The sequence below is a fragment of the Otolemur garnettii genome, unplaced genomic scaffold, assembly GCF_000181295.1.
Source record: "Otolemur garnettii isolate 467f Iridium unplaced genomic scaffold, OtoGar3 scaffold00028, whole genome shotgun sequence".
Classification (NCBI taxonomy): domain Eukaryota; kingdom Metazoa; phylum Chordata; class Mammalia; order Primates; family Galagidae; genus Otolemur; species Otolemur garnettii.
Window position 1 is genome coordinate 10,556,129 of NW_003852423.1, and position 27,851 is coordinate 10,583,979.

The window sequence follows — 27,851 nt, forward strand, 5'->3', positions numbered from 1 at the left end:
ATTAATTATTCTTAGATACTCTGAAAGTATAATTACTAATTATTATAATGATTAGATCATTAATTTCTTCATTTTTTAATGGAATTTTAATTGAATGCCAAAATTCAACACCCAGATCCAGTTATTTGTAGAGACTTTTTTTTTGCCTATCGTCTTGTTTGTGTTTATTTTACCCCGTGCTAAGTGAGTTCTTTCAAATATAGACATGCAAGTATTCAGAGTACTGTATTTAAAGAATGCTGGGGTCCCAAGAAGAGGGAATGCCATAAAAGTTGTAAAATTTTATATCTCCCCAGATCATTGTAACTCAACAATAAAATAGCTGAATATTTGAGGCTGTTGATTTTTCGAAAACATTGACTCCTTTTTCCTCCGATGTGAATCATATAATCTGGGGTGGTTAGTTTACTGGTAAATAATTATACCTGAGACTCTTACAGTTTACTTAGATATTCAGCAGAAAAGACTCACGAATGTAAATCATTTAACAAATGACATGTTTGAACAGTGGGCCTGGCTGTTATTGTGCAGTTTTAAATTTGGAACCGGGTGTTAATGTATTAAGAATCATGTTATCAGTTCCATACATTCATAGAATTAATGCGACCGAGTCAACAATAGAAGAGTGTGTATCTGGCATTGGTGATTTTTCTTGAATGGTATTGTTTAATTTAGTGTGTAAATGTCTCTCTTACTTTTCTAATTAGTTCAGACCCATCTTAAGAATGGGGACCCTGTGTTTTTTTAATTCTTCTAAAAGCAGAGGGATTGAATGAATGCTGGAATCATCACTTAGGCCACCTGGCTTTTTTACTCCCGCTCAACCTATAACTAGCCCTGGGGTTGGGACATTTACGGAACCGTATGCCGCCTCAGTTTCCCGATCTATAAACGGGAAAGTGATACCTTCTCTGATTTACAAGGTTGTTGTGAATCTCAAATGAAGGGAACTCCCTAGGAGGGGGTGGATAGTTAAAAGCTTTATGTGGGCTAGTAAAAATTCAGTGTCATTTGGCAAGGTTGTTTTGATTTCCAGATGTGTGATTGTCCACGGAGATGTGCATTTTGACCTTTCCCCCTCCATTTTTGCCTGGGAGATTTCGCATGCTGATAAGAGCTGAAAGTTGATTCAGCAGATTTATTATCAGATGTTTCCGCCTCGGGTGGCCTCTAACTTCTCCTGGGCTGGCCTTAATATGAATGAGGGCCATATAACCAGCCTCTTAAATTTAAGTGTCAGCTGCATCATCTTTATCAGGAGAAACATTTCAAACATTTATTTTCTTTGCAAAAGGCAAGTTTTAGTGGTGGAGTCAATTTATTTCTGACCCGATCTCATTTACCTGAATGAGAAGCGCATATTTATTTGCTGGGTAAGTGGTGGGGTGTATAATTCTCCTGTGACAGATGAACCAAACATACAGCTGTAAATTACACGGGCTGGAAGAAGACGCTCTGGTTTGAAACCACATTTCTGCCATTGCTTGCTTGCTTTTCTTGGCTGAGAGCTGGAAGATTGGTGACCCTTGAACTTACCTAGAAAATGAAAATTATTCTTTATAGGAACCTGAAAGGGGATGAATACTACCACATATACATATTTATATAAGAGGATTTGAATATGTGGCCTGGGTCTAACATCTCTCTGTCCAGGAGACTAAAAGTATCACAGAACATGTCATTCAGAGTGGCTTGTGGCATTAAGGAATACTTTCAAAGACATTTTGATAATACCATCTAGCCTTTTCTCTTTGTTTAAAAGTGGCCCTTCAAGAGCTTCATTAATGTGTCACAAAGTAGGTTTTTTGGGGGGGTTTGTTTCTGTAAGCCTTTAGTCTCATAAAAATTAAATGTGTGCATTCCTGTAACCTGATATGCCCTCTCCAGTAAAGATCAATGCTTCCTGCCCTTGCAGTTCAAGCTGCAGAGGTCTTAGTAGCCTGTGTTTGTTGTGTGCCTTTGTGCATATGGCCTTTTGTCACTCATGTTTTCTGATGTTTCTTAAACAATAATTTGAGTCTTCAGCCTCAAACAATCTGTTGGCTGCACTGTGTGTTTCTAGAAAACAGCCAGGGTGGTTTACCCCCAATGTTTGTTGAGTGGGCACAAAATGGGGCCAGTTTGTTACTTATCTATCTATTATTTCTTTGGTTGAGTGGCATCTGAAGAAGACGGATATTTGGAGGGGTAGTGAAGTTTAAAATCATTTAGTTCCTTTTCCGCCTGAATTACACTATCTTAAATGTGAACTTAGGTAAGTACAAAGATTCTGACAACTATGACAGCAAATTATTTTCCTGTGATTAGATGCAGTGGCCATTTTTCCCAACCAAGTAGAACTTCAAGGACATCCCCCAGGAAACAATCACATGTTGAATTTTAGGTTCCAAAGTAAAGACTCTGAGAATCTTTAAAACTCTACTTACATTAGTCATTGCCTCCGATAAACGGGACCAGCCCAGCTTTTCACAGTGTTTGATTGCCAGACTAAAGGATTAAGTATTACCAAGATGATGGGTTTCAGGGAAACAGGTTGCACTCCGCTGTATAAAATTGCAAAAAGGGAATTGTGTACTATGCTCTCAAGGTAACTCAAAAGTTGCATTAGAGGCAGATGATGACCTGTCCCTAACTGTCCTTCCCCAGGTTTAGAAGGAGAGAGCATCAGGAGGTCTTTGGTTTGGTGCAATATGGTCCTGATTTTGCCTCCACTTTCACCTGCTGCCGCATCCCTCCGAGAACTCAACTGTTCCTCATAAGGTCCACTTAGCTGACAAGCAGAAAGGACTCTTTCAGCCTGCAGGGACATAGATGAGCACCTGTTAAGGGGTGTGGTTACGGACTTCACACTACTGTTGCGCACGTTGAGAAAAGAGGAAGCCAGTTAGATCAATGCCTACTGTGTGCAGGAACTGTGTAAAATACATTGTTTTGTTTAGTAGGTGTTATAATCTCTATTCCGATGAGGAAACTGAAGTTTAGAGAAGCTAAAGATTTTACCCAAGGTCATGTAGCTATTAAGTAGAAGAGCTGGGGTTCACTCTTTGTCATGGGTGCCTTTTTCCATGACCTCTGATCACTTTACCTCATACGTATTTTGATAAGCTTGCCAAGAGAGACCACCATTTTCTGTATCTGTATCTGTATGTCAAAAATATCACTGAAATCTTAGTTCTCTATAGGCCCTCCTCTCATTTACCATTTAACAATATGTTTGTAAGTTCACTCTGTTACCAAGTGTTTTACTGAGTGCCTACAGAAACCTAATTTTGGTGGCTATCAATTTTAAAAAGTACAATAAAGGTATAGCTTGTTTCATCTAACAACAGGAAACTTAAGGTGTATTTGGTTTAATATTCTAACTTTGGGATTGTAACAGCTGTTATTACTAATAACTGTTTAAAAATACAATTCTGCTAACTATAATTGATGTCACATTGTCATATTATCCTATTTTTTTTTTTTTTCAAGACAGAGTCCCATTCTGTCATCCTAGGTAGAGTGCTGTGGCATCATAGCTCACAGCAACCTCAAACTCTTGAGCTCAAATGATCTCCTTGCCTCACCCTCCCAAGTAGCTGGGACTACAGATGCCTGCCTCAATGACTGGGCTATTTTTTTTTAGAGACAGAGTCTTGCTTTGTTGCCCTTGGTAGAGTGTCATGGTGTCACAGCTCACAGTAACCTCCAGCTCTTGGCCTTAGGCGATTCTCTTGCCCCAGCCTCCCAAGTAGCTGGGACCACAGGTGCCTGCCACGGTGCCTGGCTATTTTTTGTTGCAGTTTGGCCAGGGCCAGGTTTGAACCCTCCACCCTTGGTATATAGGCCTGGCACCCTATTCACTGAGCCATTGGTGCCACCCACAACTGGGCTATTTTTAGAGACAGGGGTCTCAATCTTGCTCAGGCTGGTCTTGAACTCCTGAGCTCAAGTAATCCACCCACCTTGGCCTCCCAGAGCACTAGGATTACAGGTGTGACCCACAGTACCCGGCCTCATACTACTGCTTAAACATATTCACTCAAAGGATTAGCATTTTCACTATTGCTTGTATGAATTTTGGGAGAATTATAGTCTAAATGTGGCCTGGAACAAAAAGAGAATAGAGACACTTGCAAGATTAAAGTCTGATAACTTCTAAGCTCAGGGTAAATTTACAAAACACTGGTTATTCATCCTCACATGATATTTTCCAGTTATCCAAAAAGGCCTGTATTTGGGAATGTGTTGTGAAACATCATTTATATTATGCCTTAAGTATTTACTGGGTAGAGCATGTGAGGGACCAAGCACAAGGAGTCTGCCTAAAGACTTCACTATCTAGAGACACATCTCCTGTTATGTAACAGAATTCCATCCAAGAATAGATATTGCTTAACTTATTGATTTCTCAAGAGCTAAAGTTCAGGGTCTCCTTTAACATGTGCACAGCCTCAAACGTACTGTTTATATCTTCACTTGCAATAGATATTTGCATCGAAGAATGTGTCATCCACTCTAAAAATGGGCAGGGCGTGAGATGGGAATAAGGGTGTTAGTCACTGATAATCTGCTCCCTCATCTGTACTCTGTCAAAGGGGGATATCAGGGGCTCTGAGGATGAGGCAGCAATTACTGATCCCCCAACTTTACACCATAAAAGGCCTCTATGTTTTTCTTCATTTTTATGTTCAAAGATTTTCTCCTATTTGATAAGTATTAATTAGTTCATTTTATTTGTAAATTAATGTCATTCATAACTGTCCATCAGAAATCGTGATAAGCATGAGATGACTGATGTTACCATCTGAACCAAAATAGTTGCAGCCAATGGTGAAGAAAGTTGGCATTTTACTTGGCATGTGAAGCTTTTTCTGTGTATGTGACTAAGTGTTTAAATATACACTAACATTTTGTAAATTTGGAAAATAGAATTGATCTCTGTTATGGCTTTCACAGAATTCCTAGGAATCTAGAGACCCTCAAGTGGGGAGCAACTGGATTTTGTAACACCAATAAATTGTCTCTTAACATTGTGATATGTGAATACCATTAAGACTAATAAAAATGACCAGTTACAAATGGACTCCCAAGGGTAGGTTTGGAAATACAGGTCCAGCATTTTGTGGGGTGGGAGAAGGGGCAAACAGAGATGCCCCTAAAACTTGGAGGGCAGGGTAAGGATTGGGAATAGCTGTACTTTCCTGGGGCCCACAGTTTTCCTTGGTAGGAAACCTGAAGTAGCAATGTCTGCTCTGTTCTCCTTGGGATTAAAGAAAACACAAAAACCGAGACCAAAAATCCCAGAAACCAAAACAGAAAACCAGACCCTTTGTGTGATGCTGTGCATTCACATCCCAGGCAGACTTGAGGCCGCCCTCTCTATCCAGGCTCCACACTGCAGGCAGAATGAACTAAGGGAGCAAAGATGGCTGCATCAGCCCTCTGCTGGATCTCCACTGCTCATGGGATGAAATCACCTCATAGGCTTAATGTAAGGTTTTCATGATATGACCCTCCCCTACGCCTGATTCCTCTTGCATGTGCTTTATGACCTTACTGTACTGAATTTTTATCTTACAAACTATGAAACCAGTCATAAACCTCTGCATGCTATTGCTATTGCTATAGCTATTGCTAATGCACATGCTATTCTGCTACCTGGAATATTCTCTCTGTTCAATCATTGTTGGATAAGTTATTGTAATATCTAGTTAAGATAACAGCATTTATTACATACCAGGCATTCATTTAATCCAGGGGTTCTCGACCTGTGGGTCGCGACCCCTTTGGGGGTGGAACCCTTTCACAGGGGTTGTGTAAGACCATTGGATAACACATGTTTCCGATGGTCTTAGGAACTGAGACACCGATCCTCTAGCCATCTCCAGGCGGGTCAGCCCACATGCAGATAGGCCCATATACAAGTAGCCGGCATGATGGCATCACGGCGCCAACCCCATCACATACACCCCGTACAAATACAGCAACAAAAATAATTTTATGGTTGGGGGTCACCACAACATGAGGAACTGTATTAAAGGGTCGTGGCATTAGGAAGTTTGAGAACCACTGATTTAATCTTTACAATGAGGTGGTTGCCATCATCAGTCTCTTTGCAGAGGAGGAACCTGGCTCAGGTCAAATAGATTTCCCAAGATCATATAGCCAGTAAATAATGGAGCCGGGATTTGAGCCTGTGCCTCCTATCACTCAGGACCTTTATCTTAACCTCTAACCCATGCTGCCTGCCCCTTCAGATGGCATCGCCGAAGGTGAAGGGCTTCTTAAATACCTCAAACAGAGTCAGTGCTTCAGTTCTTACAATTCTCAGGGCTTTCTTAAGCACCTTTGTAACAGAGTTTATTAAGTTGCATTGTTATTTCTCTCTCTGTACCTGTGTGTTTTGTGAGTAATTTTGAGTATCATGCAACTGTATGCCCAGCATAGTGCCTGCCGCCTGGTGAACACTAGTAGATGTTTCTTTAATGAGCTAGTGAGCAAACGCAGAAGCTCTTGTCTCTGCTTAGATGGGTTGGGATCATCTTTCTTTCTATGACACGCTTCTGGGGTATCAGTTGAAAAATACTTCCTTCCAGTAGACTTTACCTGACTCAGGGGTGCAGAACATTCCAACAGGGAAACATAGAGCTCTGGGCTGTCATCTCCACGTGACAGCAAATCATCGCCAAATCTTGCAAAGACGCCCATGAATTCTGCTGAGTATCCATGTAGCACTCCAACCCGACAACGCTGATTCATTTAAGTACAGGTTTGGTGCTCCGTGAGAGCTCACCATCTGCTGAAGTTGTGTTTACTTTAAGTACCAGTCAGCGTTTTCCTGACGAGTTATAGAAAAGTGGTAGTTCAACTTAATTTTTAAGCAAGGCCTGTTTAAGAATAATTTGTTAATTACTAGTTGGTTGATTCCGTTTCCTTAAATTAAGGGCTTCAGTTAATATCACATGCTCATTTCCAGCTTGCTGGAAGCCACGGCAGTGGTGCCACAGTCACATGACGTATTGCTGCCGTCTCCCCTGCCAGCTCCTGCCCTGGCTTTCAGATTCATCTTTAGCTAATTTTACAAGCTTGCAAGGGAACCTGATGGTTTACTAGCTTTAGGACTGCAAGTTGGAAGCTTAATTTAAGAGCCACTTATGAAACTGTTTAGACAGAAATTGGTTATTTGGCCTTCAGTGTGACGGGGTGCACAGGAGCACTTGATCAAAGGTGATTGTTCCTTATACAGGACAACTGGGGTTTGCACCACATGGGGGAAGGTGTTTTATCAGCTGCACGTAAGACAGGATCCGAACCTTGCCATGGGGTTGCTTGGAGTCTTTTTTTTTTTTTTTTGGCAAAAAAGGCAATATTTGGCAGCCTGTTATTGGGGAGATCCAAGGAGACTGGCTATGACCAACAGAACAGGGCACACTGTGGTTGGGTGTGTTGGGACATGTAATGGCTTTTGTAAATGTTTTGGTTTCAATAAAATCCCAAGTGTATTTTATCAATGCGTTTTCCCCCTTAATTTTTAGACCCTTGTGTATTTCAAGGGAAATTTAGTTCATATGGTTTTGATTCATTTATACTTAACTCATCAAAATGTTGTTTTCTGAGGGTTATTTGATGTCCAAGAGGACTTTGGTGTTTGATTTAAATACCTTCCAATGTGCTTTCCCCCTCCTTTTTAAAAATAGAAGCCATCCACTCTTGGCAAAACCTAAATGCACACACACTAAAAAGTTCGCATTTGGTTGAAAGCTGCAGCCCCATAAGGCTGTCAAGCTGGGCCAAATGCATTCTCCAGCTCCTGGTGATGCGTGCACCCTGCTACTCAAAAGCACACAGAGATCTTTACCTTTGATAATCTCTGGTGGCTGTCCACATGGAAAGAAACTCTAAAAAATAAAATGTCTGCTGTTTGCTAGATCTTTGATCTTGGGAAAGCCACTTAACCTCCTTTAGCTTCAGTTTACCATCTGTAAAGTTGGGTTAATAATATTTATTTTGCCTACCTCCCAGAATTATTTGAGAGGATTAGAAGAGCTAGTATAAAAGCACTTTGGAAAATACTAAAAGTGTCACATCTCTTTTCTTGGTATTATTGTTCTTTGAATAAAATAATAAATATTCAACTTCTAGTGACTATTGGGTATGTGCCAGACACTAGGTTAGAAATCCTATAAACTACTATCTTACTTAATCCCTCTACTAGCAGGTGATGGATAGATACTTTTCATTTCTACATTTTGGAAGATAAAACTTCTCTGTGTAATTTGCCCAAGACCTCATAGTTTGTGGATGGAAGAGCTGGAATATAAGTCAAACTCTTCATTTAAAAAAATACTAGGGCGGCACCTGTGGCTCAAGGAGTAGGGCGCCGGCCCCATATGCCGGAGGTGGTGGGATCAAACCCAGCCCCGGCCAAAAACCGCCAAAAAAAAAAAAAAAATACTAATTTTTAGTTAGTTTTTTATTTTTAAGAATAAAATAAATAATATATATTTCAGTTCTTCCCCTTTTACTTGTATTGACACAGTAATTGTGCATATTTACGGGATGCAGTGTGGTATTTTGATACATATGTACAAATATAATTATCAGATCAGGGCAATTAGCATATTCATCACCTCTAACCCTTATCATTTCCCTGTGTTGAGAACATTCACAATTTTCTCTTCTAGCTTTTTGAAAAAAGATAATAAATTACAGCTCACTATATTCACTCCATAGCACTGCCGAACACCAGCGCTCATGCCCCTGGTCTAGCTGTGATTTTGTAGCTGTTAACCTGCCTCCCCTCTGCCCTCCCCCACCCTTCCCAACTATTAATACCAATAGTTCTCTCTGTATCCATGAGCTCAAATTCCTTTTTTAGCTCTCACGTGTGAGTGTGAACATGTGGCATTTATTTTTCTGCGGTTGACCAATTTCACTTAACATGATGTCCTCTGGGCTCATCTAAGGGACTGGAAAGGATGGGATTTCATTTTTTGTGGCTGAATAGTCTTCCATTGTGTGTATATGCCGTATTTTCTTTATCCATTTATCTGTTTGCGGCCACTTAGTTTGATTCCACATCTAGGTTATTGTGAATAGTGCGCTAATACACATGGGGATACCAGTATTCCTTTATTACACTGATTTCCTTTCGTTGGCTAAATGCCCAGCAGCAGGATGTCTGGATCATAGTAGCAGTTCTATTTTTAGTTTGTTGAGAAACTTCCATACTGTTCTCCCTAATGGCTGCACCAATTTACATTCCCACCAACAGTATACAAGCGTTCCCTTTTCTCCATGTCCTAGCCAACGTTTGTTATTTCTGTCTTTTTGATAATAGCCATTCTAACGGGGGTGAGATGGTATCTCTCTGTGGTTTTGATTTGCATTTCCCTTTATGGGTTTTAAACACTGAGCTGTATAGAGTTTGGTTGGAGTTATATTAATCACAGTAACGTTATGACTCAATATTGGAGTTTATCTTGAGTTGATATCATTCATAATTGAGTGTCTCCATATCATTAAGATCCCTTAGTCATATTTTCTATTCCATTCTCCTATTGAGTAATTAGAGTCAATGCATGTATAGAAATATGCTGTTCAAATATATATATTTTAAAAAATTGTTCATTACCTAGGACAATAATAGAAGCTAGTTTTAATTGAATTCCTCCTGTGGACCGGTGCAGAGCTCTCTATATGCTTTATCTCATTTAATCCTCACAAGAACTCTATAAGGTAAAGAGTATTATTGTGAAGAACTGTGAAGAACTGAGATTTTACCCTACTTGCAAGCCACTTAGCCTGCTAGTTTTCATGGATGCTGGCAGAAGACATGAGACTCCTGGGTCAGAGACAGAGTTCTTTATCACTCAGAGTAGCAAGCAGCATCCGCTTCATTCATGTTCACGTCACTTCCCCTTGTCCTCAGGTCCTATGAGGGTGATGCAGAGTGGCCCGGGTGGATGCTGAGCATGCAGTGGGTTTGCATTATGGCTGAGGAACCTCGGGCTTAGAAAGTCCACTCTCTTTTAACGTGGTAAGCAACCTTGCCTGACCTTTGCTCCAGAGGGAGACATGGTCTTTATATTATTGGACAGCAAGCAAACCTGCCCTCTGCTTCAGCGAAACACATTAAGTCTGTCTTCTAAGACTGTTTGCTATACAAACATACTTGAAAAGATTCCAGAACAAAGACTATCAGTGGCTCTGCTTCTAACACATTTGTAACAGTGAGAGATTCCAGAAGGACTGCCTCCAAACAGTTGTTATCTCCATTTTGCAGCCAAGGAAACTGGGCTCAGAGAAGTAAAGTCCCTCATTCGTTCCAGAAATACAGAGGGTGACAAAAACATGTATACACATTTAAAGAAAGGAAAAAAACTGTATTAAAATTATAATACTCATGTCATATTTGACTTCTGCAATTACAAGAGGTGCTCAAATGTGACTTGGATTCATCTTTTGTTATCAGTATATATTGAGTATTACAATTTTAATACAGGTTTTTCCTTGCTTAAAATGATCCGAGAGCCACTGATCCTTGCAAAAGGATTTTTTCTGTGCGATAGGCCTTGCCTATCTGGGTCTAGACCAGGCTGCAGAAAGAGGAAGTTGCTTTGTGGATCTTAACACCGAAGTCAGGTAGAGGAAGGTAATAAGAATCCTAGGGGCAGGGTTTTATTTAATAGTGAAAGTGGGCCCCAGAAGCCAATAGTCTCCCAATACTTGAAAAGATAAAGGGATGATTGTTGCTTTCCTCGGGAAACCTATGGCCTGTTCATGGCAGTGGCAGAACAACCTCAATGAATGAAACTGAGCAAAAACGCAATGATGGTGAAGTGTTACTTTGTAATTACTTGGTCTATCCTTTTCCCTGGAGGAAGCCCTTGGAGCAGCCAGGGCACCTTTCCTCCAGCCAGCTGTCTAAGGGACCCGCAAATAGATGTGTCTCCAGAGGATTCTTCGGGACAGACTGTCTTTCCCTCCCGCTCTGTTCCTTTTGATGGTTCCGCCTGCAGTTTCCTTGTTGTTGTTTTTGGTTGGTGTGTTTGTTTTAGGTCCTCCCCTTCCACTCCCCACCCGCCCAGCTCCAAGAGCCCAGACGCACGATGGAGCATTTGGAGCTAACTTGGCAGGGCAATGTAGCTGCAGGCAGCTCCCAAAATATGACACCAGTGAAAATATGAACCAAATGTTCCTCGTATGGTAGGGTGTGAAGTCTCCATCACCCTGCTCTCTGAGATCAGAGAGCACGAGAGAACTAGACAGTTTTGGGTTTCTGTCCTGGCTCTGTCTTTTAGTAGCGAGGTGACATCTCTGAGCTTTGTCTATAAAATAACAGTCATCTTACCCACTTCATAGAGGTGAAGAACAAAGTCACTTATCAGGTGCCTATGCTGTGCGTGTGTGTGGAAGTAGCTCCTCTACTGAGGAGCACCTCAAAGGTAAGACTGCTTCTTATTGGCATAGGGGCCTGGTCCTGGAATCTCCTTCATGCTCTGTGACTTCAGGTAAGTTACTCACCTAACCTCTCATTTGGAAAGTGGAGATCATGACTACCTCCTAGAGTTCTTGTGAGAACGAAGCTTGGCGGGCACTCCATGAATGTTGGCAATTGTTATTACTGTACTTTTGAGCCCAATGCCTGGCGCACATGTAGTTTTTGAAATATGGTAAACAGTAAATACCCAAGAAATGACGGTTCTATTCTCCATAATCTTTCTTGGACAGGTCTTCCAGTTTACATCTGCTAGGTTATGAAGGTTTCTCCACTGAGACTCTTCCCCCCAAATGGAGATAAACTTTTCCAGAGAATGTTTAACTTTGAAGCTTCTCTTTAAACATGTTTATTCTTTTGGTTGCTGCAGACCTACAAAGGGGAAAAATTTGGACCAACATAGTGAGGGTCTCAGGGCATTCATCCCTTCCTGTAGCCATTTGCTTCAGGTGAGCCCGACTTCAGTGATCCTTAGCCATCGTGGAGGGGAGAGAAGGCAGGGCCAGAGGAAGTTCACTGGCATGCTGCGTGGACGTAGACCCTGTACTTGTACCTGCCAGGGAGGCATGGTGTGGGTTTGTGTACGTTCGGCAGAGGGGTGGGAGGGAAGACTGGGAGAAGAAGTTATAGAACATGGTGACCCGAGGGGCTTCTAGTTTAACCTGGCGTCTCCAAAATGTGCCTTCTGATTCTACAACCGTCCCACGTTCACAGCCCCCCCGGTGAATGTCAGGCTTTCTCTTCTTCCGATTGGCTCAGCATCTGTTTGGCTCTGCCCAGACACCTTGGCTCTCGCTTCTCTCAGGCCTGAGGTTTTCCTCTGGGCCCGGAACCTTTAGTGTGAGTAACATGGAGCTGATGGGTTTGCCTCTTGGATTTTATCTCTTTCTTTGTGGGTTCTCTGGAGTACTTTTCAGATAGTGAAGTGAGTCTTTAATCTTCTAAGTTCTTTAGGTGGCTTGGCTGGTTACCAGCTATGACTTCCAGAACATGTGAGACCTCAATCTTTTAGTCTCTGCAGGAGTTGATTGAATCACAGGAGGGGGAATTGATGAGCCAGCAAGGTTTTCAGGATCTGAGTGTAAACCCAGGAACACGGGCTCTGGGGCAGGTGGTGTTAGAAATGATTCCGTCTGAACTTTCAATTTGCGAATGTGGAGACTGAGGCCCAGAGGGCGAAGTGGCTTGCTCCCTGTCACATAGCTGGGAGCAGAGCCCAGGGTGGGATGCAGGCCCTGTGACCTCTTCTTGGAGACTCTTTTGTTCTCCGCTCACATGCCTGGCCTGGGCTGAGGTGGAAATGAAACTCTGGCTTCTTGATCAATTGTTAAACATTACCCACTCCTCCTACCCTTGAAAGTGGTGTTTTCCCTGCTCTTCATTTAGGCCAAGTTTCTTCTCTTTCTTGTAATATGTGCATTTGGAAGCAAAGTAAATCATTCACAGAAGAACTCAACTTAAAAACCATCATTTCCTCCAGCCATTCACCAGAGGTCATCTTTTCTAAATTGTTCTTTTATTTTTTTTTTGTCTGGAAGTTCCTGCTAAACTCTACATAATATGGTTATGTCTGTGTTTCTTTATTGCCTTTTAATAACTTTTCTTAAGTCTCTGTTTTGAAAAATGGGGATTCAGCTCAGTCTCTCAAGGATCCCTGATTACTCTTGTGCCTTGATGTGCATAAGGCTTCCCTTTGTGTCCGGTCAACTTTCAGTCCTGTGGCTTCAGATGGGGCTCTGGGCTTTCTTCGGACCATTTCCTGACCCTAGTCCCTTTCACATTCTTCCTTTTGTCAGCTCCAAACCCACCTTCACACTGTTTAGGCCATTTACCTTTACAGTCTCTCTTGCAACCACAACTATGCCCTCTGTGCTTTTGCTGAATACTAACAGGTGAAAACCAATAAATTGCATCTATATATGATGACTTCAGAGTTTGTGTTTGTGGCTCGGCCACATCCTTCTCTGTTAAGGTCCTTTTCTGGAAGACCTAATGTTATAACTTGAGGGCCTTTCAAAGAAAGAGTACTCTTAACATCAGAGGCAGATTTCTTACCTTTTTAAAAAACTTCATTGGTTGCTTAAAATCATTTGACCAAGGGTAATGCCTCTGTCCGTTTCTCCTACGATGGTCCCTGTCCAACTTACCTCTTACTCCTGTCTCCTTCCCATCCATCACTTCACAGTGAAACAGAGTCAAACACGGAATGTTCTTAGCCTCAGGAACTGTTCAAATTTAAAGATCCCGTCTGTGAGGGGAACTCAGTCAATGAAGGGATTGAATCTTTGGACTTCCTTCAGACCACTGGCATGAAATCATAGGCTTCCTACAATCATAAGAGAAGCTGTTATTTTGAAGACTCAATTGATACTGCTGATGAACTTTAATTTTCTTTGTCTTTATTTCTTCTTGGTCTTTTCTTCACAAAAGAGAATGTCAGTGTAATAGATGCTGTTTGTTTGATGGGTCCTGTTGCGATTGATCACAATGATTCTGATGCTTTCTGTTGGCCCAAGATAATAAAAAGCCTAAGGGTATTTATAATATGCCTAGCCGGGTTTTAAATCAATTAGCGGGTAGCTGAAGGCTTTACACAATCTATCACTAGAAACAGCTCGTGAAGGAAGAGGCTGGAAAATCTCAAAAATTATCCTACTTCGAAAATGTGTAACCTGCTGTTCTAAACTGCCATTCTGATACTCGACGTGTATATTATGTGAAATCCTGAAATAGATAATTTACCAAGATTGCAATTTCTCATGCTGAGGAAACGATGCAATTAGGAAATGCCCAACGTGGATTTAGAAATGGGTAGTCGCAGCAACTCCAATGGTGGATGTTAAACCATAATTTCCCCCAGATAATGGAGCCACAGGCGCTGAATCCCCTTGGCTGGATGTCCCACCTTGTCACAGTTGCAGCCTTTCCCTCTGTCTGTTTGTGGGTCTTGGATGCGGGAAGAGAAACAGGGTGGTGGGGAGAGAAACGCTGGCTATCTGGCTGTGTCTCAAGACTTGGCAAGCTGTCCAAAATGGGTTATAACTTACGCTCTCTGCAATTAATGTCTTTTTGAAACAGTAATTTTCTTTCTGATGTGATGGGGTGTTTGGAGCCATTGATGATGAAGTAGGTGTGTACCTTTATGGCCTTATAATCCTGGGGGAAGGCTGGGTGCCGTGGCTCATACCTGTAATGGTAGCACTTTAGAAGGTGGAGGATCACTTGAAAACAAGAGTTCAAGATCAGCCTGAGCTCTTGCTTATGGAGAGACTTCTGTCTCTACATAAAATAGAAAAATTAGGCAGGTGTGATGGTGTGAAGCTATACTCCCAGCTACAGCTACTTGGGAGGCTGAGGCAGGAGGATCACTTGAGCCCAGGAGTTTGAGGTTTCAGTGAGCTTTGATGATGCCATTGTATTCCAGCCAGGGAGACAGAACATGACCCTGTTTCATAACAACAACAACAACAAACCCCCAAAAACCTGGGGGCAGAGGAACCCCAGCTGTGCTACAAGTATCCACCATTTGCAGGTCTAGATGGAATCTCAAGTTTGTAAGGGAGAACCCAGTTCTTTGTGTCTCTGGTCACAGTGATTTGGGCAAAAAATGTTACTGCTTTTTCTGGTGTGCTTCCCATGTGCCCTAGAGTGGCTGTGGTCTGGAGAACTTCACGGGGGTCTGAGGCCCGTGTGTATGGAGTGGGGGTAGGTGTGCAGAGGGAAGCAAAAGTATAGTTATGATTGGGAGCAAGGGTCCCTGCTTGGTAGCCCCCTCCTGGAGGGCTCCCCCTAGTCTGTGCATTCAGTACAATAACTTCATTGGGAAGTAGGTAGTCTGCATTGTGGCTGGCATCCCACATTCCTGAGACCTAAAGTTACGCCAGCTGTGTTAGGCTTTCTGCAAGTCTCTTTGTGGTTTGGGCATAAACAAGTTAAGGCTCAGGCTGTTCTGGTGATTTACAATGAGTCTGGATTCTAGCCACTTTCCTGGGATGTCCTCTGTCCTTTTGCCAAATGTGTGTGCGTGTAAGCATATGTCTGCACATACATATGTGCTTTTTTCTGGAAATTTAGTCTTGGATGAAGCTGGTTTGTGGGGCAGGGCTTATAGACAGTGAGTTCTGTATCTGCCTAGAAGTTGCACGTTTTGTGTGTGAGTGTGAGTGTGTGTGCGTGCACATGCAAGCACATTTGTTGCAGGTATACAGTGGAGGTGGGACAAGAGAGCTCAAGGCTATGTGTGCAGGGAAGTATGGCTGGTCTACAGGAGCACCTGTATGTGGGTATCACTCCGTGGAGAGCATCGCTAAGCTGGCCTTCCCATCCTGGGAACATGAATTAACTATGAGTTGGTTTTACATGCAGTTCATCTACTTTCAAAGTAGATGAAAGGTTCTTGAGGATCCCTGAGCTCACATTCTTGAATAAGCCTCACAGGGTTTCCCAAACAGATAATGTATTTTAAGGTATGTACAGATGTAATATACGCACATTTACAGCAATGCATGAAGGTGTCGCTGCCCGTTAGCTGCAGTCCTTTCCTATATCCTTTGTTGGTCCACTTCCTACCCCTGCAGCCCATCTCAGGCTGGTGATTTCATTCTATCGCCAATGTCAGCATCACCGCACAAGCTCAGCTCTTTGCACACAGCTACTCAAAGTTGGGTTTCTCCATCCCATGTCTTCATTATCTCTAGCCCTATCAGATTTAAAGGACCCCTTTAATGACAAACATTTTATAATAAGCTGTTTTACAATTTCGTAATTTTCTTTTGCGACAAAGTCTCACTCTGTCACCCACGCTAGAGTGCAGTGGGATCATCATAGCTCACTGCAACCTCAAACCCCTGGGCTCAAGTGATCCTCATGCATCAGTCTCCCCAAATGCTGCAATAGATTTTCTAGATTAAAAAACCTACCTTAGACACACGATTACAAAAAATGCCCTAACGGTAATAAAGAAATGCAATTTTAATAAAATAATGTGTATTTATCTCAGAGTCCTGGAGAAGGATGCAGATGGCATAGCAAAAAGAGTTTAACCGAAAGGACTTGAAGGCAGGGGTTAGGGAACCAACCATGGTGAGGGACTCAGCGACTAGGGACAGCTGAGAGCTGTTACCGCGTTGAGGCCTGCAGGAGCAGGGGAACGGAATGGTGTTCCCAGAGCCCCATGAAAGCTGGGCGTGGAAGAGGGAAGGGAAACAAGAAAGAAGGGAGCAAGGAATGAATATTTCAGCCTCTCTCTCCCTTTCTTCTTCCTCTGGTCTCCTGCTGCTGCTTCTTGGTTGAATGGAAGCAGAGGGCAGTAAGCCTCGGGCCTCAGTCCCCTGAGCACAGCCTCTGGACACAGAGGGCAGGACAAAGAAAGGCAGGGAGTGGATCAGGTGGGGTGGTGCAAATGGCGAAACCAGCACAGTGTTTCAATATGCAAAGGCAAGGCCCTGCTGTGCTGGAAGACTCAAGGAAGGGCCACATTCTCCCTCCTTAATTGAGGCTCACCCGAGGGATATGGGAATCTGGCAACTATAAATGTTCAGCCTGACCTGGGTCCTTTGTGTTGGCGACTCTGATTTTTCCAAGTGGTGAATAACCCTCAGGGAAGTTCCAAATGAAACCAAATATAATCTTCTCTAAATGTCCTGTAAATTTTCAGGTTGTAGTTCTGAAAATTTCAGCATGTATTAAAATTATGCAAAAATGAATTTAGTTTATGCATATAAAACTGAGTTAGTGTCCCATATAATTTTAAATATATCTTTCCTCTACATGAATGGTGCTTGTGAAGTGGGTGGGTGGGTGCAGGGTGAGTTTCTGTTGGGTATTTTCTTATCTATGACAAGACAATGGGCATCCCTGACTCCACCCCTAACTGTTCAGAGTGCCCTTCCAATCTTGGTAAAAACTAACATGAAGCACCCCAGCGCTTTCCCCAGGGCTCTGCAGGCAGGGCTGCCATGAACTACTACTCCAGATATTTCTGGGGCTTGTTAACATCACCCATGGAATTGCCAGAGTGGCACGTTGCCTCCAGAGCAGTTGGGGCAAAACAAAAGAAAATCTCTGTAAATGAAAAGACTGCCTTCTTTGTCTTGTGGAGGTAGGAGAGGTTTTATAAACCTTTTTTTGCTAGAAGAGGATTTGGTCTAGGCTAGCTGTATCTGAAAGAAAGTCTCCTCCAGTTCTCATTCCTGTGGAAGCTTCCTCTCTCCTAAGGCAGACATACCTCCCACATACTCTCCCTGCCAAAGCTGTGATAGTTGGGGTTAAAATATCCATAGCGATCTTACTGGGGCATCAGATTGGCCTGGACGGGGGCTCCAGAGGCACCTGTGCAGATGGGGGTGGGGCCCAGCACCTGACTCCCAGCTACTCTGCCGTCTTCCTGGCCTCTCTCAGTCTATTCTCCCAGGACTTGCACCGCAGTTTCCTTCCAAATTGCCTCCTGGTGCCCCCTCACAGCATCTGTGGCTACTCTACCTTCTCCTGATCCTGGTGGCCAGCTTATGTCATGATAGGTCTACCTGTGGCCACACCCTCACCTTATTTCCACGATGCTTATTTGTCAGTGAGTGCTGATGTTGGAGCTAAGGCCTGGTCTTGTTCCAAGACCCCAGGTGCAACTGGAGTGAGTGCTATTCCCAAGGACGCTGTTAAGCACGTGATACTCTTTTCTAGAGGATGGAGATACCAGTAAGCAAATGTTATTTTAAAATAAAAATGAGTTGATATGCCACTTTGAACGGTATCCTCAGCACTTAGAAGATCTGGCTTATTACAATGGCGTGTGTTTTGACCTGGGGCTGGTGGGCTATGGAGGGCAGGGTATACTTCCACAGGGATACTGAAGTGGTGATCTTTTAGTGGCCTTGGCACGCCACCTCACTTGTCCTTGAATGGTACTTTCCCTGCAATTGTGCAGAGTGGCAAGCAAGCACCTGCCTCGTGGGCATTAGGACAGCACCTCTGCCAACTGTAGTTCTTCTAATCCAATAATGAACAGAAGTAGCCTAACATAGCCTTTAACAAAAGATGTCCGAAAGCCGTACATGAAACTGGCTCCAAGTCATCAGTTCCAGGTTAACGCTTGAGGCATTAAAATCATTCACTCAGTCAGTGGCATCTGTCAATCACCAGACGATATTTGGAGATGCTGCCTGTGTGGAACCCTTCAGGCTGAAACCCCAGAGCTGTGGAATTGGACAGACTGAGAAAGCTCACTGACTCCCTGCTGGCAGAGGCAGGCGAACAGCAAAGTTCATTAAGACTGGGGAGTGGGCTCGGCGCCTATAGCTCAGCCGGCTAAGGCGCCAGCCACGTACACCTAAGGTGGCGGGTTCGAATCCCCAGCCCGGACCCGCCAAACAACAATGACGGCTGCAACCAAAAAATAGCCGGGCGTTGTGGCGGGCGCCTGTGGTCCCAGCTACTTGGGAGGCTGAGGCAGGAGACTCGCTTGAGCCCAGGAGTTGGAGGTTGCTGTGAGCTGTAATGCCACGGCACTCTGCCCAGGGGGACAGCTTGAGGCTCTGTCTCAAAAAAAAAAAAAAAAAAAAAAAAAAAGACTGGGGAGTGGAACCAGGGCAGGGTTGGGGATGGGTCAGAAATTTCATCCTGGTGGCATTTGAAGTGAGTCTTTCAATCGAACAAGATTTTAATAAGCATAGAAGGGAGAAAGAGAGCTACCGACTAGCATAAGAAAACTGCTATTTGTAAATTAAATGCTACAAGTGTGTGGTGGGTAGGGAGGCTTAAATAGTGACAAGAGATTCAGGAGGGCAGATATGTAGGACTATGCATCTCTGAGCCTGATAGGGGATGAAAGGGGAAGCTGGACAACAGAGTGCCCAACTGTCCCACCAAGAGGAGAAGACTATGATGTGAGGCTTTGATGCTTAGATAGGGGTGGGGGTGAAACAGGGGAAAACCAGTATTCTAGGACGATTGCTCTGGGGCCAGTGTGAAGGAGGTCAGGAGCAGGAAGACATTGCTAGCAGGTGATTGTCACAGCTCTGGCTCAGAAGATTTGGGTGAAATCCCTGCATACGTGTGTGTCACACATGCTGAATACTGATGGCAAACCACATGCATTGACTCCCTGGTAAGGATGTCATGATGGAGGGTGGACTGATACCTTCTTTTTCTTCTTATATGTAAGAAGCGTTATTGACCTGGTCCACTTCTAGACTCCTCAGTCCAACTGAGGCCAGGCCACAGAGGGGACCATCACATTTTCTCTGTGCTCTCACTGGGATTGAGCAAGAGAATGTGATATAATTTGTTAGAGTGAAATCATAAATGGACTTTAGATCATTCTTAGGCAGGCTGCTGACTTAATTTTCCTAGGCAATAGCTACAGTTTGCATCCTCATCTCAAGAGAAAAAAAAAATGTTCCCTCTGAAACATGTACTAAAGAGAAATGCTGAGAGGATTGATTTTTTTCCCCCTGAAAGAATCCATAAATATTTACATAAGTGCAAGTTACAAATCTGTGGCTTTGAGATTATCGAATTTCACTGCTTTTACGCTGGCAGCATATAAATTTCCAGCAGGCATTTGCTGGTTGTGAATGTTCGGCCTTTGGAGAATTGTCTTCTAGTTTGTTTCCTTCGCTCTTGGAAAACGAATGTCTCTCGTGCTGTTTTGGATGCTCTGGCTCCTAGTTATGGGTTGGTCGTTGCCAGCTGTGGGAGGATGGTCCTGGGCCCAGGGGGCTTCATGGTGACGGATTTCCTGCTAACAGGGACACTACCCCCATAGCCGAGAGGCTGATTTTGAAAACCCTTTTGGCAATACAATAATTCTCTCCGGAGGGGGCCTCGATGGTATTGTCATTCTAAAAGCTTTGTGGAATTCTAATGAAAATGTCTTTTTAAAGATCCTGTCTCTTTAGCACAAGGTCAGGTAAAAAGTCCTTCCTTCAATAAGGGTGTTCTGTGTGCCATTTTGCACGTGGACACACCTCACCTGTTTTATTCTCGGCCTCTCCGTTACAGAGCTCTGCCTGGGTACTCCCCTTCTTATTTGGCTATGGTCAGAACAGGAGAATATACAGATTTTTACTCTTGTAACACTAAGTAAAGCTTTGCCTTATGTCTTTTTTTTTTTTTTTTTTTTTGCCTTATGTCTTAATCCTTCCTGCTGTTGCTATAACAGGCAGTCCCTAATTTACAAACATCTGACTTACATATAACTCACACTTGTAAATGGAGGCTATTATAGGTATTAGGTAAACTTACCTGTTCCAACTTACATACAAATTCGACTTAAGAATAAACCTACAAAACCTGTCTTGTTTGTAACCTGGGACCACCTGTGATAAATAAAAAGGATTGATTTGGCTAATGTTTCCAAGGCTGGGAAGTCCACGAGCATGGTACCAGTATCTGGTGAAGGCCTTCTTCCTGCACCATAACATAGCAGACGGCATCACATGGCAAGGATGAGAGAGGGTGAGAGTATGTGGAACAGAGAGAAAATGGGGGTGAACTTATCCTTCTATGAGGAACTCACTCCTGGGCTAACTAACCCACTCTTGCCATAGGTAACAGTGGATGAAGCCTCATGACCTTATCACCTCTTAAAGGTGCCACCGCTTATTGTTGACACAATGGCAATTAAAAATTCAAACCATAGCATCTAAGATTGTGAATTTTGCCTTTGCTAGATTTTGAACTGGCCAGTTAATCTTAGGCACCCAAATCTGTACCTACTGATAAGCAAATTGCTTAAATATGCAGAGGGCCAAGGTCCTCCCCTGTGGCCTACACGTGGCAGAGAGTTGATACACATTTGTGGATCTGGGAGTAGTTGATCTGGAAGCAGCTCTTATCTGTCTTCTGCCAAAATAAGTTTTTATGTTTTGATTTTTTTTCCTGACCCATATAAACTGTGATTATCTGCCAAATTAATTTTAACATTTGTTTTTAAATTTGAGAAGGAGCTACATGGGAAGTAAGCAAAATGAATTGAACATGTCTGACAGGGGACGATGCCAGGGACTGGATTTTATGTGGATGTGCTTGGGTATATTAGATGCATGCAGAAATGCTTACATTTATACAAGACTGGATTTTGGATAGAGGAGCACCGGGGCTGCGGTGGGGATCAGCTGCCTGTGACCTGGTCACATGCATGGGGGAACTGGTGGTGGGAAGGCTTAGAAGTGGTCACATGCCTGGGGGGACTGGTGGTGGGAAGGCTTAGAAGTGGGGTTATCCCCTGCCTCAGAACAGAAACTCAGGCCAGTCCTACTAAGAGAAGGTTTGGCCTGGCACCTGTGGCAGTAACCAGTCACAGTCCTGTCCAGAGATTTGCAATATCAGGGGGTGGTACTTCCTGATAGGTAGGTGACTAAGACACAGGGTGAATGGCAGCTGTCCCCTCAGATTTCTTGCAATTGGTCAGGACGTCAAACTTGGGACGGGAACTAGGGGTCTTGGCAGAGCATGACAAGGCTCTTGCCTAAGAGGAAGCCATGTTACTAGTCAGGTGACCAGAACAGAGACGCAGAATGGGAGCCAAGACATAACCCTACAGCAGAAGCCAAAAGTCGGAGACAAGCTTTGTTTGGGGGTTGGGGGGAAGCGTGAGACTGTGTCTTATTTGTATCTTCCAGGGTCTAGCAAGGTGTCTGACAGTGGAGTAGTCACTAAGTAAACATCTGTCGAATCAATGAGTTGGGGTTGGGTTGATGGGAAAATATAAGCAGACTGAAGTCTGATGACTTCACTGTGATTCCAGAGGTGACTGGGTACTTGTACTGAGAGAGAATCTGGGCTGAGTCGGGGCCTAGCTTCATAGACTGCCACGTGCAAGACACGCATGGGCCCTCAGAACACGTCAAAGAGCAATTAAAACTCTAGTCAAGTTGGATTTAGTGTTACAGGGTATTTTTCAAAAGGCCTTTCACTATTATTAAAATCATATAATCCCAAATATAGATTATATGGGATAGAAGTGGTCACATGCCTGGGGGGACTGGTGGTGGGAAGGCTTAGAAGTGGGGTTATCTTCTAAGGCAGGAAAGGGCTATGTCAAGACAGGGACTCTGAAGTTAGTCTGGTAGGGGGAAAAAAAAACCCAAAAACCAGGGGCTGTGGTTCAGACAGACCTGAGTTCACTTTGTCAAACACTAACTGTGTGTCATGGCTGGTGACTTCACCTCTCTGAGCCCAACTTAGTCACCAGTATAATATGGATGCGATTGCATGCTTGAAGGCGTGCTGTGGGGAAAAGTGGATTAACAAAACGTAATTCCTAGGCGGTGCCTGAGAAGTAGTGGGCCACGGGCATGGCACATCCCACAGAGAGTCCCGAAAGAGCCATCAAGCAGAGAGGTTGCAGCTCTGCGTGCGGTGCGTGGGGATGACAGCCCTTGCAGGCCTGGCCTTCACTGCTCCCTGAGTGATGCCATTCTTGCTGATGTAATGGGCTGGGTCCATGTCGTGCAGATCTGATGACAGGACACCCACACCCTGTGGCTCTCCCTGCCAAGACGGACCACAGCTCTTGGAGCCTCCCCTCTCCTCCTCTCAACCCTCTGTATCACTGCCCCAGTGGACCTGGGCTTCATTTGTGTCCTCCGGAGAAGAGCAACATGGCCTTTTTGTTTTTTTATTTTGCAAAGACCCCCTAGACAAGTGAGGCCGGTGGTTGGATCACAGTCAGGGAGCAGTGGTGTTTCTTCATTAGGTCCTGGAAAGACAGGGCCTACGGGGTGATTTTAGCTCTGGAATCTTGTCATCGTGGGTTGTGGCTCCTCCTCTGCACTCCTGCTTCTCCCCTCCTTCCCTCCTTTTCCCCTCAGCCCAAGGCAGCCATGGATACACATTTACAGATGTGCAATGTGTGTGCAGGTGGGAAGGCTGGCCGGCATGGTGGGCAGCACCTAGTCCGACTTGGGTTTGTGCTGGCCTTGCCTTTGGCCAGCTTAGCGATGTTGCCCTTGTGGGGTCCTGTTGCTATTAATTAATATTTACTGAGTGTTTAGTATGTTCCTGTGGCTGAACACACGTATCAGGTGTATTATCTCATGGAATCCTCACTGCTGTCTTACAAAGTTTGTGTTATCTGCATTTTATAGATGAGGGACACGAGGTTCAGAGAGGGAACAAGTGACATAAAAGGACTTGGAAGCTAATGATTTCCCCACAGCCGCAGGTCCTGTCCCCTTTGCTGGCCACCGCACACACTGACTCATCACCTGCTGAGTGCTTCTGGCCCACTGTAGTCATGTGCCGTGGAAAGACGCTTGATTTCTCTGTCACATAATTTGTCCCCTCTACTTCACAAACTTGCTTCGAGGAGGAAGAATTTTGCAAAGGATGACATATTTTACGAATGTAAGGAAATGACATGAATATCCTTGAGTTTGTAAAAAGGAAATGAAAATTTGCAGGAAGAGCAGAGAAAAATGAAAAAGAAAAGCAAAAAGGTAAATGGGCAAATACCTGTAGATATATATGTGCATGTCGCATCTACTTGCTTGACATGGGTTATTTATTTGCACTCCCCAACAGGCCAATGAGTACATGCTAATGCTATCATTTCCCCTCGCTTACAGACGGGGAAGCTGAGGCACAGAGAGGTGAAGCATATGTGGGTGACCACATACCTGATAAGTGGCAGAGCTAGAATGGAAGCCCAGTGGTCTGACTTGGAGCCTTTAGTCTTAGCTATGGGGATGATGATGTTTTGCTTCCCAGGGGCTTTTGAAGGGTAAAAGCCCAAGGCCGTGGCAAGCAGTAAGTGAGTCTCCCAACTTGTTTTTCAAGGAGGTATCCATCATGAAGATGGTGACAGTTAAGATGTTTCTGAAGGACATCGGGATTGGCAATAAATGACACAGGAGGGTTAAGGAAAACACCATCGGGGGAACCTTGTTAAAGAGGCCACTCTTGGCCCTGGAAGGCCATGAAGGATCACAAGCAGGGCAGTGACATGGCCAGCTGGAGTGTTAGAAATCTCTCTCCGGCAGTTGTAAGTCTGCATGGCAGGGCTGAGGGTAGGATGGTGTGATGGGTGAGAATGGAGCCCCTGGAGTTGGACAGACTCAACTGTCAGGACCAGGGCACAGAGGACTAAGCCTCTCTGAGTCTTGATTTTCTCATTTTAAGAGCAAAGAATAATGAAAACTCCTACCTAGTATGGTTACTGTGAGGGTGAATGAAAGCTTTTTTTGCATAGTAAGTGCTTCATGAAAGTTGGCTGTTCATCCCGTGAGCTGTTCTAGGAACATGGATGATGGTGTTTTGATCTGAAATGCTGGTAGTGGGAATGGAAAAAAGGAGGTCGATTTAAGAGAAGTAAAACTGATAGAATTTAAACTGTGAGTCAGAGGGTAAAAGAGGGGAGAAAGAAGGAGGAGAGAGAGGAGTAGTCGTAGAAAGCACGAAAAGAGTGGCAGAAAGGGTTCTAAAGAGATGAAGATTTTATAAAAACAGTGTTAGCAAAGGTGATCACAGGAAAAGGTGGAGGGAGGGAAGACAGACAAGGAGGAAGACCTAGGGTTTTATGGAAGAAAAATCCATGTATTCATTCAATAAATGTTTGTGGAGCACTGATTATGTTAAACATCCATCAGCAAGACAAGATATTCTGTTTCCTGCATTTTTTGATGGGTATTTGTTAGCATTTGTGCTAGTTAAATGTTCATACTCTGATTTCAGAGTAGAAAGTAGGTGATGTTTATTTTCCTGCATAAAACCCATTAGTAGTCATAATTTTCCTTTAACTCGTCATGGCTAGAGTCTAGAAATGCGGCTGTGTTTTTTGGCTAATGAAATATGTACATTCGATGTGAACTGATGGCCAGCTTACATGAGTCCATACCTCCGGGATCTTCTGTGCTATCCCCAATGTCATGTTCTCGTAACACTTTTCCAACAGATGATCTGTAAAATGACTTACCTGAATGTGATTAAATGTGTAGACTTGTTCATGTAAATAAATTAAAAAGCAGAAAAATCTCATGTCACATGTGACCTAAGATTGTTTCAGAAGATATGTAAATACATTGTCATTTTTCAAACAGAAAAACTGGGGTAAATTAGAGTGAACCCCCTTGTAGTATGTTATGTAATCTATTGCATATATGTATACATGTACATGCTATACACACATATCTATCAATTTTATTGAGACATAATTTATATATAAGGTGACCAGACATCCCGCTTTTGGCAGGACTGTCCCAATTTTTAACAATTTGTCCCACATCCCGCGTCGTTTTAAAAAAGTCCCGATTTTTGGAAAGAATGCATGACAAGCTAGGGGACAGTAGGAGAATAGGAAGGGAGTATATTTTCGGCTGCTGAAAAGGTTAATGTAACTCCATTTGGGAATGAAGAGGTTAATGTAACTTCATTTGGAAATGAAAAGACTAAAGTAAACTCCCTACTTCCCTCCTGGGCAAGGTATCAGAAGGAGACTGGCTCCCTCCCTTGCTTCTAGGCAAGGACAATTAGCTCAGAAGGAGCCAAACTGTCTGGAACAAACAAGTAGGACACCCCGCCACCGAAGTAAGGTGACCAGACTTCCTGCTTTTGGCGGGACAGTCCCAATTTTTTTTTTTTTTTTGAGACAGAGCCTCAAACTGTCCCCCTGGGTAGAGTGCCCTGGCATCACAGCTCACAGCAACCTCCAACTCCTGGGCTCAAGCGAGTCTCCTGCCTCCGCCTCCCAAGTAGCTGGGACCACAGGTGCCCGCCACAACGCCCGGCTATTTTTTGGCTGCAGCCGTCATTGTTGTTTGGCGGGTCCGGGCTGGGGATTCGAACCCGCCACCTTAGGTGTACGTGGCTGGCGCCTTAGCTGGTTGAGCTATAAGCGCCCAGCCGACAGTCCCAATTTTTAAAAATTTGTCCTGTGTCCTGCGGCATTTTAAAAAAGCCCTGATTTTTGGAAAGAATAGACAAGCTAGGGAACATGGGAGAACAGGAAGGGAATATACGGTTTTTGGCTGCCACGTGGCTATTTCCCCAGGATATGCGTTTTATATTAATTTTGTTAATTTTATAATGTTAAACTTTAATAATAACAAATAATTGTTGAGAACTGATTATCAAGAACTGCTTATCAAAGTTTGCATTGTTGTCAGGTCCCGCCCCTTAGGCCTCACCCCCCCTCCCCCATGGTGTCCCCCTTTACCAATGTTAAAATCTGGTCACCTTAATTATATACCATAAAATCCTCTTTTTAAAGTATGCTGTTCAGTGTATTTTAGTACTGTATATCCACAGATTGGAGCAACTATCACCACTAGCTAATTTTAGAACATTTTCATCAACCCCGAAAGAAAACTTGTATCCATTAGCCATCACCTCCCTTTATTTCTTCCCCATGGCTCCTGGCAACCATTAATCTACTCTCTATCTGTATGAGCTTTCCTATTCTGGGGCATTCCATATAAATAGGGTCATACAAAATGTGGCCCTTTATGCCCTTTCCCTTAGCATCATTTTCTCCCAAGGTTCATCTGCATTGTAGCCTTTGTAGGTGTTTCATTATAGCTGAGTTAATATTTTAAAAATGTATGGAGGTGCCATATTTTGTTTGTTCATGTATTAGTTGATAGGATTTGAGTTGTTTTCACTTTTTGAGCTATTACAAATAATGATGCCACAAACGTTCATGTACAAGTTTACAGATTTTTGTGTGAACATAATGTTTTTATTTCTCTTGAGTACATGTACCCAAGAGTGGAGTTGCTGGGCTGTTGGGTTGGATCATATGGTAATTTTTTGTTTAACATTTTGAAGAATTACAAACCTGTTTTGCAAAGGGTCTGCCCCATTTTATAATCCCACCAGCAACATATGAGGGCTCTAATTTCTCTACATCCTCGCCAACACTTGTTAATGTGCCTTTTTGCTTTTGACCACTTTAGTGGGTATGACCCGTATCTCCCTGTGTTTTTGATTTGCATTTTCCTAACGACAGTGATGTTGAACATCTTTTCATGTATTTATCAGTCATTTGTATATATCTTATTTGGTGAAATACCTATTTAAATCATTTTTTCCTTTTTAAATTAGGTTGTCTTTTTATTGCCGAGTTGTAAGAGTTCTTCATGTACTACGTATTTTGCATACCAGACCCTATCAGATATATGATTTGCAAATACTTCATCTCATTCTCTGGGAAATCTTTTTATTTTCTTGAAGCACAAAATATTTAATTTTGGTGAAGTCAAATATATTTTTCATTTTGTTGCTGATGCTTTTCTTCATGTCTAAGGAATTCTTTTTTTTTTTTTTTGGCTGATCCAAGGTGTCAAAGATTTATATCTATGATTTCTTCTAAGAGTTTTAAGTCTTGTATTAAGTTCTGTGACTGATGTTTGAGTAAATTTTTGTGCATGGTGTG

The 27,851-nt window shown here is 43.2% G+C and overlaps 1 protein-coding gene across 2 annotated transcripts in view; it reads left to right on the top strand.

Moving 5' to 3' along the window:
• CREB5 (cAMP responsive element binding protein 5) overlaps positions 1 to 27,851 on the top strand; it is a 401,904-nt gene that overhangs the window by 18,467 nt on the left and 355,586 nt on the right. The window contains exon 1 of one of the 2 annotated variants that reach the window (XM_003788539.3): positions 1,300 to 1,373. The exons of the other annotated variant lie outside the window; for it this stretch is intronic. The gene's annotated coding sequence lies outside the window, so the exon portion shown is untranslated. Of the gene's footprint in view, positions 1 to 1,299; positions 1,374 to 27,851 lie in introns of those variants that run through there. 2 annotated transcript variants of the gene reach the window in all.